The sequence below is a fragment of the Pelophylax lessonae genome (genome assembly GCF_965119305.1).
Source record: "Pelophylax lessonae genome assembly, chromosome: 2".
Classification (NCBI taxonomy): domain Eukaryota; kingdom Metazoa; phylum Chordata; class Amphibia; order Anura; family Ranidae; genus Pelophylax; species Pelophylax lessonae.
This window is the reverse complement of record NC_138769.1, coordinates 511,942,362-511,958,095: the sequence shown is the minus strand read 5'-3', so window position 1 is coordinate 511,958,095 and position 15,734 is coordinate 511,942,362.

The following is a 15,734-nucleotide window of genomic DNA, read 5'->3' as shown; positions in this document are numbered from 1 at the left end:
GGCCTCGTCCTTCAGAGATGAAGAAGAACATTGTTTTATTTTTCTGTTTTTTTTTTGTTGTTTTAAGTTATTTCCCTATCCACATTTGTTTGCAGAGCACTTGCCATGCTCTTAATTACGTTTTGCTGCCATTTGCAGCACTCTAGCCCTTTCCTTTGGTGTTTTAGAGCCATTTTAGTGCCTTAAAGTTCGGGTCCCCATTGACTTCAATGGGGTTCGGTGTCCGGGAAAAGTTCGGTAAAAGTCCGGGACACGGACCCGGACTTTTTTTTAAAGTTCGGCCGAACCCGTCGAACACGGACATCTAGGTGTTCGCTCAACCCTATTCACAAATCAGCTCGTGAAAAATAGGGACAAAAACAAAAGTGTTGTGTTTATAGTTTTGTTCAGTGTATATACACTGCTCAAAAAAATTAAAGGAAAAACATTTTAAACAGAGTATAACATCAAGTCAATTAAACTACTGGGATATTGATCTGGTCAGTTAAGTAGCAGAGGGGGTTGGCAATCAGTTTCAGCTACTTTGGTGTTAATAAAATTAACAACAGGTGTACTAGATGGGCAACAATGAGACATCCTTCAAAACAGGAATGGTTTTACAGGTAGAGGCCACTGACATTTGTTTTCCCCACTCCTCTTTTCTGACTGTTTTTCAGTAGTTTTGCATTTGGCTAGGGTCAGTGTCACTACTGGTAGCATGAAGCGATACACGGGCCCTATACAGGTTTCACAGGAAGTCCAACTCCTCCAGGATGGCATATTAATTATTATGTGCCATTGCCAGAAGGTTTGCTGTGTCTCCCAGCACAGTCTCAAGAGCAAGGAGGAGATTCCAGGAGACAGGTAGTTACTCTAGGAGAGCTAGACAGGGTCGTAGAAGGTCCTTAACCCATCAGCAGTACCGGTATCTGCTCCTTTGTTCAAGGAGGAACAGGATGAGCACTGCCAGAGCCCTACAAATTGACCTCCAGCAGGCCACAGGTGTGAATAACTCTGACCAAACAATCAGAAACAGACTTTATAAGGATGGCCTGAGGGCCTGACGTCCTCTAGTGGGCCCTGTGCTCACTGCCCGGCATTGTGAAGCTCGATTGGCATTTGCCATTGAACACCAGCATTGGCAGGTCTTCTACTGGCACCCTGCTGGGTATTGATTCTGGAAAGTTCAGGTGACGAGGATGTTTTCCCAATCACCCACTCTTAATTTGCAGTTCATGTTGGGATGATGGCAACTATCTGGAGCATTTTATTCTTTGTACCCTGACCGGACCCCGCGGAAGGAGGACATCCAGGAGAGGGCAATCCGGAGCCCTGGGGCACCACAAGGCCCAGTGGTACCTACTCTGGTCCAGGCGGCCAAACAAGCGCTTATAGATACAAGAAATGGGCAATTTTGGGACTTTATGTGAGAACTGGCGAGCACTGCTCAGTGTCTCCATCCCTGTAAATAGTCAATTGAAAAGCAAGGGGGATAAATGAAGGTGTGTGAAAAACAGCCGGTCCCTAGTTTGAAATACTTACCCACCAGTCTGCTAACAAACCAAATAAACCTGTCTAACAATATAGGTTAAAAACAGGAGTTTAGTTAACACACATTTGCAAATGCATGCGGAAGCTGCAAGGCCAACAACAAGGCATCCTGCGTATCTTGCAGAACCTAACACTACATAATACTGCTCAACCTGAGTGTCTAAGTGTCTTCACAAAAGGAAGGACATGCTGCTTATAGATGGATGGGAAACAGATGGGATTGGAGATCGCCCAATTGGCCAGAGGGGGAGCCAATCAGTGGGTTCGGTGGATGTGATGTACGCCGGCCACCCACGGCCGCTCCCCATGGAGACAGAACGGAGGTCTGCCAATGTAAACAAGGCAGACCGCTGTTCTGTCAGAGATTAACGAAATTAACCACACAGGTCTAATGCTGATGAACAATGAGCAGCAAGGGAGTGCAAGGGAGGCGAGTATAGCGAGTTCAGGGGGCCCTTTGCACAGACACTGTCACTTCACATGGGCAAGGTGACAAGGTCTCTTTAACCACTTGCCGACCAGCCGCCGTAGTTTTACAGCGGCAGGTCGGCTCTGTTACGCGAAATGAGGTACCTGTATGTCGCTTTGTGTAACAGGCAGTGGGGGGCGTGTGCACCGATTGGCCAGAGGCGGAGCCAATAAGCGGGTATGGGGAATGTGATGTCTGTCGGGCACCCGCAATCGCTTCCCATGGAGACAAAATGACGGTCTGCCGATGTAAAGGTCTCTGTGTTCATCCAGTGAGTAACACCCCCATACAGTTAGAAAGAACTTCCTAGGAGCCCACTTAACCATTGATCCCCCCTGGTGTTAACCCCTTCCCTGTCAGTGTCATTAGTACAGTAACAGTGCACATTTTTAGCACTCATTACTGTAGTAATGTCACTGGTCCCTTAAAAGTGTCAAAAGTGTCAGTTAGGTGTTCGATCTGTCCGCTGCAATGTCACGGTCCCACAAAAAATCACTGATCGTTGCCATCACTAGTAAAAATATACATAAATAAATAAAAATGACATAAATCTGTCGCTTAGTTTGTAGACGCGATAATTTTTGCGCAAACCAATCAATATAGACTTATTGGGGTTTTTATTTTTTACCAAAAATATGTGGCAGGATACATATTGGCCTAAATTGATGAAAAGAATGTTTTATAGCAGAAAGTAAAAAATATTGTTTTTTTTTTTTTCAAAATTGTCGCTCTTTTTTTGTTTATAGCGCAAAAAATTAAAACCTCAGAGCTGATCAAATACCATCAAAAGAAAGCTCTATTTGTGGGAAAAAAAGAAATACATTTTATTTGCACAACTACGCAATTGTCAAGTAAAGTAACGCAGTGCTGTATCACAAAAAATGGCCTGGTCATTAAGGGGATAAAACCTTCCGGTCCTTAAGTGGTTAAAGGTGTAGCTCCGGGGATAATTCTACTGTATATCTATAGCAGTTGCACAATGCTTCACGGCCAATTCTAGTTGCAAAAGGAAAGGGTAAAGCCCCGTACACAAGCAACGATTATCGGCCGACCGATCGTCCGTCTTTTGTCCAGAGTGGTGTTTTGTTGGTTGGAATGTGCCTAGACTGCACACGAATTTTCTCGCCCAACAAAAATCTACTTCAGAAGTGACGTCATGTGTTGGATTGCTTTCTTTGTGTTCTTTCTTCTCTGAGCATGCCCAGTCTTGCGCATAAGATTTTTCCCTGTCGAAATCTGTACTGACTGCATGGAAATTGGCCGTGTTTTGACGGCGGACAAACATTTTATAGCCTGCACACCAGATTTTTTTTGGCCGAAAATTCGGAGTCGGTTGTCGGAAGCATCATACTAACAAGCCGAAAATCGGCAGATCGGACGTTGGATGAAAATTCCCTGCCAATTTTCGACGCGTGTGTACGGGGCTTCAGTCATGGCCTTTTTCCCCAAGGCGAGCTAGTGATCTAGCACCCACGGCACTCCCCTCCCCTCTCCTTAGGTACAAACAGCTGCCATGTGGTGTCTTTAAGCACCTTAAAGTGTAACTAAAGGCAAAACTTTTTTTTTTGGACAGAGTGGAGAAAGATTAGAACATGTGTCATTTTTTTCTGCTGTCTGTGTACCCGTTAGGGAGATTTACGTACCTTGTCTAGTTTTCCTGTAAGCAATTATAATTGAGAGTGAAAGTAAAACAAAATACTACATTTTGGGTTGACACTAGAACAGTAATAGAGGGGAAATCTTCCAATGGGGACACTAGTCCTGGTGACCCTGGTGACACCCTAGGTTTCTCTGACTTTGGAGGGTTTTCCTCTCTTGTAAGGGCTATGGAACAGGAAGGGAAGATACATTTCCCCAATGGGACACACATGGCAAAAAACAAACAAACAAACTGATGGGGTTACAACTATGCCTAATTCTACCCAAAATTAAAAAAAAAATGTGACTTTAGCATTGCAGCTGACTATGTTGGTGCTGGCAGTACCTAGGTAGAGTGCTGTTTAATAACATGTGTACCAAAGCAATACAGTTTGGTACTAGCTTGAGAATATAGAAAAATTACTAAAATAGTGGAATTTAGAGATTTTGGGAGAGCTTAACAATTGCTTCTAAAGGCATCAAATATTGTTTACTAATAAACTTCGCAAAAACAGGAATCATAATAGGTACAAAAACAGAATAAGGTATTTTAGGAAAAACAAATATTTTATATATGGGTTTAAAGATAATTTGTGAGACATAGAAGATAATATTCTTAGAATGATCAAGTTTCACTAGAAGTAAAATAATAACAATTTACGAGTACATGCCCTTTCTCTGATTACTGGGACAAGTCAAACAGAATAATTAAATACTTTTTCAGATTTGCCAAGGGCATGGCCTTGTGTTTGTTTTTCATTTATTTTTAGAGTTGTTAGATTATGTGATTTAAGACAGAAAGTAGGTAATTGCTGTCACACTTTTCTTCTCCATGAAATTCAACCTTTGTCAAAGCTGTGCTATTCACAGAGGACTTAGTATTATCTAATTAGATATGGGGGAGTTAGCCATTTGATAGCATGAAGAACCCATGTAATTTCCTGAGTCAGATTTTCATTAGTAATTTACAGCAGAGGCTGATATTCCTTACAGGAGTTGTAAAGTCAGTTATATGCATTAAGAGATAAAAAAAACCTTCTGTGTGAAGCAGCCTCCCCAGCACCTCTTAATACTCACATGATTCCGATCTCTGTCCAGCTATGTCCACGAGTCCCTGGGCAGTCCAGGGCTCTCCCTCCTGATTGGCTGAGACACAGCAGCGGCGCCATTGGCTCCCGTGGCTGTCAATCAAAGTCAGTCAGCCAATCAGGAGAAAGAGGGGGTCGGTCCGAACGGCAGCTCTGTGTCTAAATGGACAGACAGAGCTGCAGCTCTGGTGCCCCCATAGCAAGCTGCTTGCTGTGGGGGCACTCGATAGAAGGGAGGTGACAGGTGATGCAAAGAGGGACCTGAGAAGAGGAGGATCTGGGCAAAACCATTACACAGAGGAGGTAAGTATGAAATGTTTGTTGTTTTAAAAAAAAAAAAAAAAACAGACTTTACAATCACTTAAAATTAAAAAGTATATAGATTATAAGCAGTGACTTTCCTGCATTGTTGTGCCTTTTGTAAATCAGAAATCTTAAGCCGGCAATAGATGGATCGAATCTCCACTGGTTCAGCAGAGACCGGCTGATATTTTTTAAATTTATGGGCAGGCTGTACCCAAGTCAATCCATCAATCGACTTGGGTAAAACCAACCTGTCTGATCTTTTACATGTGATTACTGCTGGCAGCTATAGCTATGGGGGCTGTCAACAAAAATAAATATCACTCATCGACAGTTCCAACATTTTTTTCTTTGTGTATTGCATTGAACCACAGTACCTATTGTATTTGGTACTGCAGCTTCACTTCTGGAATTCTCCTGTAATTTTTCCCAACAAAACTTTAACATAGTTTGCACACCCCTATATAATTACTCAAAATAAAATCAACAATGTATGCTGAATAAACTGATATCACATTAGAGAATCGTTTATGTGGCATACACACTTAGACATACACACTCTATATTTCTTTTGATAGTTTTTTTTACACTTTTTCTTCTTAGGAGGGGGTCTGAATCTGGTCAGTGGAAACCTTATCCACACCTCCTGTGCAGCTCTGCAGCAACAGATCCCTTCTGTTAGTGAAATCTTGCTGACTGTAGTGATTAGTGATAAGCCAAACTGCGCTTGGTATGGGGCAAAGAAACCCCACTGATGCCGAACCCCAATTACATCACCGAGAGCCAAATCAGTCAAGAAAAAAATGCTTGGCTAATAGGGAAGAGGAGGTTTAAAAAAGTATTAGGGGGGGAGGGCACTACCCTGGGGAACATGTACCAATGTAAAACATCTTTTTTTAAATTCAATGCAGTTGGGATGGTGATTTTTTTTAAGGACTGAAATTTATTACGGAAAAAAGAGTTTTAGACTTCTGGAAAATGACATCGCTCTCCTGTCTTCTTTTATAAAAAAAAAATGGCACCCAGACCCCTTTTTGTTGGCAATTAAAACTGTAATTTATTTTCTTTGTAAATGTGCTATAGCAAAAATGAAAAAAAAAAAAATGTGTCTCCTCAAGTCTTGAAAAGATTTTAAGTAGGCACCTCACAAAAAACAAAAATAAAATAAAATAAAAGAATGCCCGAGTTCCTCCAGGAAATATATAAACAACCCTTTGGGTCTGGTGTGTATTTTAAGGGGAACTCTATGTAGAAAACAAAAAAAGTGCGGTCCCACTAATATTCTATACCAGATCCTTACTCTGTCTGGCTTCCTTATTCTGTCCTATACGGCTCCCTCCTGAACCACACCAGGCCCCATGCCCACTGGTAAAACTCCTTGTCTCTTTATTAATGAGGACAAGGACCTCATCACCGCAACCCTTGCCCAGAAATAGACACCCAAACAGTTCCAACATAATTTCTATGAGTTGGAAAAATTCACACATTCTCCCTACTTTGACAGCAGAGATGCGCGAACATCCCCCGGTTCGGTTTGTGCCAGAATTCTCAAACATCGCATAAGTTCGGACCCAAACAATGAACCCCATTGAAGTTTATGGGCTTCATTCTGATGGCTTATATGCAAGTTATCAGCTATAAAAATGGGGCCGGGTACTGCCCTGGGAGATATGTACCAATGCAAAAAAACTTTAAAAAAAGATCATTTTTAAAAGGAGCAGTGATTTTAATAAAAGTTAAAGTGAAACAATAAAAATGGAAAATTACTAAATATAGTGCCTAGGGATTCCCCTTTGTCTGCCTGTAAAGTGGTGCATCTGTGTACCACGTACAGAACTTGCTGCAGCAAAACTGACATCTAGAAAGAAAAAATGATCTTTAACATGGAAGTAAACTTCTATTGATTGTTCGCACCTACTTTTTAGGTAAGCCTATAGTAAAAAAACATTTTTTTTAAAATAAGGTCTGTTCTGTTGTCTTATTCACAGACTTTAGTTAAAATAAAACCAGGTGTGGAAAAATTGGTCTTTGGGTGTTGTTGGTGCCCTCACCCTGTAACCTTCTATAGGTATTCATGATTAACCACTTTACCACCGGAGGATTTTGCTGTCTTACGTCCAGGCCACTTTTTGCGATTCGGCGCTGTGCGACTTTAACTGACAATTGCGCGGTCGTGCGACGCCATACCCAAACGAAATTTACGTCCTTTTTTTCCCATGAACAGAGCTTTCTTTTGGTGGTATTTGATCACTTGTGCGATTTTTACTTTTTGTGCTATAAACAAAAAAATAGCGTTTATTTTGAAAAAATAACAATATTTTTAACATTTTTTCATATGAAATTCCCCCCAAAAAAATGTAAAAATCAAATTTTTTTTAAATTTTTGGCCAATTTGTTTTTTGCTACCTATGTTTGGTAAAACAAATCACGATAAGCGTATTTTGATTGGTTTGCGCAAAAGTTATTGCGTTTACTAACTGCGGGAAAGATTTCTGTCATTTTTGGTGTTTTTTTAACACGTAATGGCGGTGATCTGCGATTTTTTTTGCGGGACTGCGACATTGCGGCGGACAGATCGGACCCTTGACTGACATTTTTGACACTTTTGGGGGTACCAGTGACATTACTGCAGTAATCAGTGCTATACATATGCACTGTTACTGTAAAAATGACACTGGCAGTGAAGGGGTTAATTTTATTGGAGAGGGAGGGGTTAATGTATGCCTGGTGCTTACTGACGTGTGGGGGAGGGGGTGGTGACTGAGTGACAGAAGGACAGATCAGATGTTCAGCTATGCTGAACACTCCGATCTGTCAGTCCCTGTCACTTAGGAGATCCGCCCGCTCTGTTTACACAGGCGGGCGGATCTCCTCACTCGATTCCCCAACGATCGGGGCAGAGCAGCGGCGATCGCCGCCGCTCCTCCCCTGGCCCGACTCCCGATGTGAATGAAAACAGCGGGAGCGCGCCTCCGGCGGTGCGCGAGTGCCGCCTACAGGGGGAGGAGTCCAGCGACGTAGGTCTACGCCGCTGGACGGGAACGAGCCACTTTGCCGCAGTACGCTCAATGTGAGCGGTCGGCAAGTGGTTAAAGCAAGAATTGGCCTTGCTGTAAAAATTTGAAATTTGATGAACCTGTCAAACAGTTGCAGAAAAAATGGTCCTTGAGTGTTAATTGTACCTATGAAACCTATACCAAAAAATGACTTCAAGTTAAAATCAACACCTACAAAGCTAGGCAGCCTGACTGTCTTGCAGAGATTCGAGATCCCTATAATAACTTTAACCCTGTAATAACTTTAACAGCGAACAGAGGATCAATTTCTACTCTCAGCGCCCTGGACTGCACAAGAAAATTAGGTCAGTGTATGACAGCTCCACACCAAAGACAGACTGCCCTGCCATCTGCTGAAGGAATCTGCAGGGGGTCACTGATGTAAGATGGGAGTAGGAACCCTAAATGAAGGGTGGTCCATCTGCAGTTTCTGATTATCTCTTGTAATCCATCCGCAGTCTCTGGTTATCTCCTGTAATCCGTCCGCAGTCTCTGATTATCTCCTGTAATCCGTCCGCAGTCTCTGGTTATCCCCTGTAATCCGTCTGCAGTCTCTGATTATCCCCTGTAATCCATCCACAGTCTCTGGTTATCTCCTGTAATCCATCCACAGTCTCTGGTTATCTCCTGTATTCCATCCACAGTCTCTGGTTATCTCCTGTAATCAGTCCGTAGTCTCTGGTTATTTCCTGTAATCTGTCCACAGTCACTGATTATCTTCTGTAATCCATCCACAGTCACTGATTATCTCCTGTAATCTAACCGCAGTCTCTGGGTATCTTCTGTAATCCATCCGCAGTCTCTCCCCTTAAGCCCCTCCCACAATCATGTTTGGCCACACCCATTTTTTGTGGTGCGCTTTTGTGGTCGTTACCTCTCTGGCATACCCCTCAGTCTCAAGTTTAAGAGTTCAGAGGTATCTTCTGTATGTACAGTACCACTTCTCTTGTCTGGTGTGCTGGGTTAATTAAAAATCAGTTAGTGAGCTTCCTTCCACAAGATGGTGCCCTTTGCACCTGCCCAGTAAGATTGGCTATTCGAGTGCACCACCCTGTGATAGACACTCCAATGACTAAGAGCGCGTGTTTCTGGTGGGGGGCACCCCCCTGTCAAAACACAATAGCACAGTGCGGGAGATAACTGTACTAAAACTGCATGTCTGACAGTGTGCACCAGGCCTTAGACTGGACAATATCCAACCTCACTGGGCAATGTTCATAAAAACTGGAAAAAGGAAAAACTGAAATCAGGTTACATTTTTTGGAGGATTTGAGAAAATAGAATTAAGGATGTGATTGCTTACTATGAGCAAAACATTGTTTTTCCTTTTTCTAGTCTTTTCTAGAATTTTGTGCAATTTGTTTAATTTAAAAAGACTTTTACTTAGTACCTGCTGCTGAACACCCCCCCAGAACAAAAAATTATATACGGCCTTGGTGTCACAAGTGACATTAGTTAGCGTTAACATTAGTTAGTGTCAATACAGGATAGCATCAGATTGCCCCCTGCATATTTAGTAACAAATTTTAACCCTTTGATTGTCAGTGACACACACGCACTAAACACCTCCATTACTAGTATAGTGTCTGAACAGATCAATATCTTTGATCCGATCAGAAATATGCTAACGTTCCCAATAGTTTAGTATAGTGTTCCCAAAATGCAGCGTTAGCAAGATCAGCCCTGACACCTGCCCGCACCTGCATTTTTCCCCTCCGCCACCCCCCCCCCCCCATGAATTGCAAAATCAGCAGATTACTGTCACTTCCAATACACAGCACACTAAACCGCAGCATTAGCAGAGTCAGGCCTGATCTCTGCTAGCACTAGCAGTTACATTTTTTGGTAGCGGTTCAAACAGTCCTTGACAACCAGGTGCTTTTTTATTTGTGATTCGTACTCGGTACAGTACCTATACATTTATTGGACAAAATGTCCAAACAGAGGTACACTAGTGAAGACTGACAAGGCCTACACTATGCTAAGCATGACAGATGAGAGCGATGGGGAAGTCTCTCTGTCAGGATCAGGCTCAGTATTCAAACCTGTAGAGAGCAGCGGCACCCTGACAGATAGCTCTGACGATGGAGTAGTGGTCCCTGCTAAGGTCAGGTGTACCCGACCCTGTTCTTCTGTTGCTGTGGTGCAGGGTTCTCATATACAGCAGAGTGTCGGTACTAGTGCCGCTCAACCTTCTGGTGAACTGGCAAGCACCAGCGGCCTAGTACATCCTGGTCATAGTCAAAGCAGCACTGCAGTAACACTTGATGACGTGTCAAGTCCCATGAGTGCAGTTCAAGCTGGTGCAGTAGCTAGCACAAGTAGTGTCCCGCAGCCACCAATAATTTGAATTCGAAGACAGGCCCATAGAGCCCATAGTGTCCCTCCCGATGCACTTGCAAATCCTGATTGTAAACCCACCACTTCTGCAGCTCTCGTACTTACCCCATTCACTGGCCAACCCAGAATCCAGGAGGAAAGAGCCAATTTTACTCCCCTTGGTTTTTATGAGCTGTTTTTCATGGAAGATCTTTACAGATCTATTCTGGACCAAAGCAATTTATATACCAATCAATGCATTGCCCCAAATCCAAATTTGACCCTTGCCAGAGAATTTGCATAGCAACGTATCACTGTTTCCGAATTTTAAACCTTTCTGGGCCTTCCCTCCTCATGGCCATTACTAAAAAGACTGAGTTGTAGTCATATTGGTCCACTGACCCAATTCATCATATGCTGTTTTCTCTGCTGCCATGGCCAGGACTAGATATGAGCAAATCTTGCAGTTCATGCACTTCACTGATAATAAACTCTATCGTGCTTATATAATTGGCTCCACAAAATTCGGCCCCCCGTAAATCACTTCAACCAGAAGTTTGCAGCCTTGTATACTCCCCAACAAGATGTCTGTGTTGATGACGAGTCCCTGATTAAATTTTCTGGCTGCCTTGGTTTCAAGCAGTTTCTCGCCAGCAAGCATGCCAGATATGGGGTCAATATGTAAAGGCTCTGCGTCAGTGTAATAGGCTATACATGTATAGTAGTTTCGGGATTCACGAGGGAAAAGATAGCAATGTGGAGCCCTCCAACTGCCCAGACTACATGGGGAGCGGTGGGAAGATTATTTTGGACTTGGTGTCACCCTTATTCGGAAAGGGGTACCATTTATACGTGGGCAATTATTACACAAGCGTAGCCACTTTTTAGTTACCTTTTTGATTTTGGAATTGGCGCATGTGGCACTGTGCGACCTAATCGCCAGGGCTTCCCCCAACAGTTTGTAGATTCCTAACTTAGACAGGGGAAAGAGCCTGCTTGAAGTGTAATAAATTGCTTACAGTGAAGTGGAGGGACACACAGAATGTTTTTGTTCTGTCCTCAATTCACGCAGATACAAAAGTCCAAATTGCAACAGCGATTGGTGTTGGTGAGAAGCCCCTCTGTGTCCACCAATACAACCTTAACATGGGAGGGGTGGACTTAAATGACCAGATGATGACACAATACTTAATTGCACGTGAGACCAATTGCTGGTACAAAAAAGTGTCTGTATACTTATTCCAATTGGCTCTGTTGAACGCTTACGGTATGTGCTATACAACGTGTCAAGAAGAAGTGGATCCTTCCTAAAATTCAAGGAAGAGATCATCACAGCCCTTCTGTATCCAGAAGGTGCTGTGGCTCAAATTTACAATACAGATACAGTGAGCCGGCTGCATAAGAGGCATTTTCCAGATGTCCTCTCTAGTACCCCTAGCTAAAGAGCACCCCAAAGAAGATGTCGTGTCTGTAGAAAGCGCAGATATAGGGTTGACATCCACTTTTTTTTTTCGCTTATGTCCTGGTCAATCTGGTGTCTGCATTGGGGACTGTTTCTGTTGCCACCACACACTAGTAGAGTATTAGTATAGGGTACAGCACGGCACAGTCTAGGGCACACTTTTACACAGGGTTTGGAAAGATGTTGGGTATCGCATTTTGAGAGACCCTAGCCTGGACCGTTTTTTTTTACAGTTACAAAAAAAGTTACAAAAAAACAAAGAAAGTAAAATGTAAAAAAAAAAATAAAATAAAATAAAAAAAGACACAAATAGTTGTTGTTTTATTGAGTTAATTTTCTGTTCTTACTCTACTTTTCTACTCTTTCTACTATTACTGTACTTTATAATATACTGTTATACTGTAATGTTTTATTGTTACTATTTTACATTGTTAACCATACTTTTCTTTGCAGATACCACCATTCTACTGTACTGTATGCTATTATAATGTAATGTTTTATTGTTGCTGTGTTTTATTGTTAACCATTGTTTGCTTTGCAGGTACGCCCATCAGCTGCAGCACTGATTTGTTTATTCTGACAGCAATAGCGTTTTCTCTCAGCATATACGTAAATCAATGATTGCACTGCTGAGGAAGGTGATTTCACCACTGCAGTTAAAAAAAATAGAGCATATATGGCGAAGCAAAGGGGATGAGGTGGACATAGAGGGCAGATCTCTCCCATGATTTGCCATTTATTTTTTAACACTTTTCTTGGCAGCAATTTCTTCATCCACATCGATCAATGTGAATCTCCTATGTTTTTTTTTTTGTTTAGCCCATTGGCTGAATGAAAAAAAAAAATAACATTGCATGTATGCCCATCATTAGAAGTGGGTGGATGCTGGGAGGTCTAATGGTGGGCATACCACACACTTTCTGGTATCGTTTTTTACAACCAGTGGTCAGCTTTCATGTAAATGCAATCCTAGCAGATAATTAGCTGCATGACTGCTTTTACAAGCAGTGGTATTCGACTCCCCCCCCCCTCCTGCCACCTTCCATGGTTTTCTTGGGCTCTCCTGTCCCCCCGGATAACCTGAGACTGCAGTCAGTGGTTCCGTTAGCTGACCATAGAGCTGACTAGATACCAGAATGGCTCCAATTATCTTTATGGCCTAAGATACCCGAAGCTACGAGCATTTCATAACTTCGGTTTCGCCAGTTATTAATAGCGCCATTGGGAAATTGGGAAAGCATCTTATCACACCAATCTTGATGTGGTCAGATGCTTTAAGGGCAGAGGAGAGATCTAGAGCCTAATGGACCCCAATTTTTTTTAAAAAAAGAGTACCTGTCACTACTTATTGTTATCATAGGGGATATTTAACTTCCCTGTGATAACAATAAAAATGATTAAAAAAAAATTATAAAAAAAAAATGAAAGGGAAGGTGTCACAATAAAATATAAAAGCACAGTAAATAAAATAAAATTCAAGCCCCCCTGTTCCCCCATGTTTGCGCGCAAAGGCGAATGCAAGCATTGGTCTGGTGTCATATGTAAACAGCAATTGAAGCACGCATGTGAGGTATGGCCACAAACGTCATATCAAGGACGGTAATTATTTCAGTAGAACTCCTCTGTAAATCTAAAGTGGTAACCTGTACAAGCTTTTAAAGGCTTTTAAAAATGTACATAGTTTGTTGCTGATGCACGGACGTGCACAATTTTAAAGCATGCCATGTTTGGTATCTATGTACTCGGCATAAGATCATCTTTTATATGTTACTAAACGATTGGACAATATATAGTGTATTTGTGCATTAAATTTTAAAAAGTGTTTATTCTCCCAAAAAATTGCGTTTGGAAAATCTTTGCGCAAATAATGTATGACAAAAAAAAATTGCAACACACACCACTTTTTTCTGTAGGACCTCTGCTTTAAGGAAATATATAATGTTTGGGGGTTCAAAGTAATTTTCTAGTAAAAAAAATGATTTTTTCATGTAAACAAAAAGTGTCAGAAAAGGCTTGGTCTTCAAGTGATTAGAAGAGTGGGTGATGTGTGGCATACATTTTCCAATATTGGGCAAGAAATGCCAGGACAGTTCAAACATCCCCCCAAATTACCCCTTTTTGGAAAGTAGACACCCCAAGCAATTTTCTGAGAGGCATGATGAGTTCATGGAACATTTTATATTTTGCCACAAGTTTCGGGAAAATTAAAATTTTTTTGTTTGAAGGCGTTGATTGGTTTTCAGGGTCCTGTATGCGGCTAGACTGCCAAAAAGTTTCACACATGTGGTATCTCCATACTCAGGAGAAGCAGCAGAATGTATTTTGGCATGTCATTTCACATATAGCCATGGCATATTTGAGCAATATATCATTTAACAGCTTTGTGTAAAAAAAAAGGTTGTCATTATCCCAAAACTTGTGGCAAAATATAACATATTCCATGGACTCAGCATGCCTCTCAGCAAAAAGCTTCAGATTTGGATTTCTACTTTCTGAAAAGGGGACATTTGGGGGGGGGGGGGGTTGTGCTATCTTTGCATTTCATGGCCTCTGAAACTGTGACAGGTGGTGAGGAGTGAAATCAACAATTTATGTTTTTTAGAAAGCCTGATGGCAGTGATTGGTTTTCGGGATCCTGTACACAGCTAGACTGCCAAAAAGTCTCACACATGTGATATCCGCATACTCAGGAGAAGCATCAGAATGTATTTTGGGGTGTAATTCCACAAATACCCAAGGCATGCGTGAGCAATATATCATTTGAATGACAACTTTGTGACAAAAAAATATATATATATTTTTTTGTCAATTTTTTTAAAAATTTATATTAAAAAAAAATTGTGCAAAGAATAAACATGACAAGATTCATATTATGAATATGCAAATATTGGATACAGCACAAGAGGATGAAAATAACTTAGTTATCAAAACAGAACGACTATTGATGCCTTTACATGGGTAGGTTGTCTCGCATGGAACGTGAAGAGAGAACCACCCTATGGGTCGGATGACTCTACTGTATACCGGTGTATGTGACAGTAAAATTATCAATCTAAACATATGACGGAACAATGAGTCCTTTGAAAACCATTGCTTAAGCTAAAAGAGGGGGGAAGATGAATTGTCAAGATAACTTGATCAAATGTAAGGTGAGAAGATCTCATAGACCGTCCTATAAGGGTTGGACTTTCAGTTTGCCCAGCGTTTAAATGATAGATGCCTGTAGATACCATTCAGTGTACTGGAAAGAGGACATTATTGTTGATAATTCTGTTGGTGAGAAAGCGTACTCAATGTATTTATGCCATCTCTAATTTGTTAGTGGTGCTGAAATTTTGCAGGATAGTGGTCATTTTCTCTCTATAGAGAAGTGTTGTAAGGTCCTTTTGCACTGTAGAGATTGTTGGTGGTGTTGAGACAGTCCACGTTTTTAGGATTGTTTTACTTGCCAATAGGCAAATATGCACCTAATGAGGGATTCTGTCCATCTGGCGGGAGGATGTCTGGTTGGCAGATGCTAAACAGCAGGATGTGAAGGGATTTTGGTAAAGTCAATCGAAATCAAGAACTTGGTCCCAGAAGGAGGCAATCAGTTGGCAGTGCCAGAACCTGTGCGCTAATGTTGGTTTATGGGCGCTGCATTGGGGGCATGAGGAAGGGGGGGGGACGTGGGTTTTGCGATGAGGGGGATGAAACATGCATGAATCAATTTGAATTGGGACTTCCTCCAGCTCTCATCGGTGATGGCCTTGCGTACAGTTAGGTATCCATCTAGGTTTGTCAATTTTTAAACACCTGTGACAAAAAAATGTAATATTCAATGGGCTCAACATGCCTCTCAGGAAATTCCTTGGGGTGTCTACTTTCCA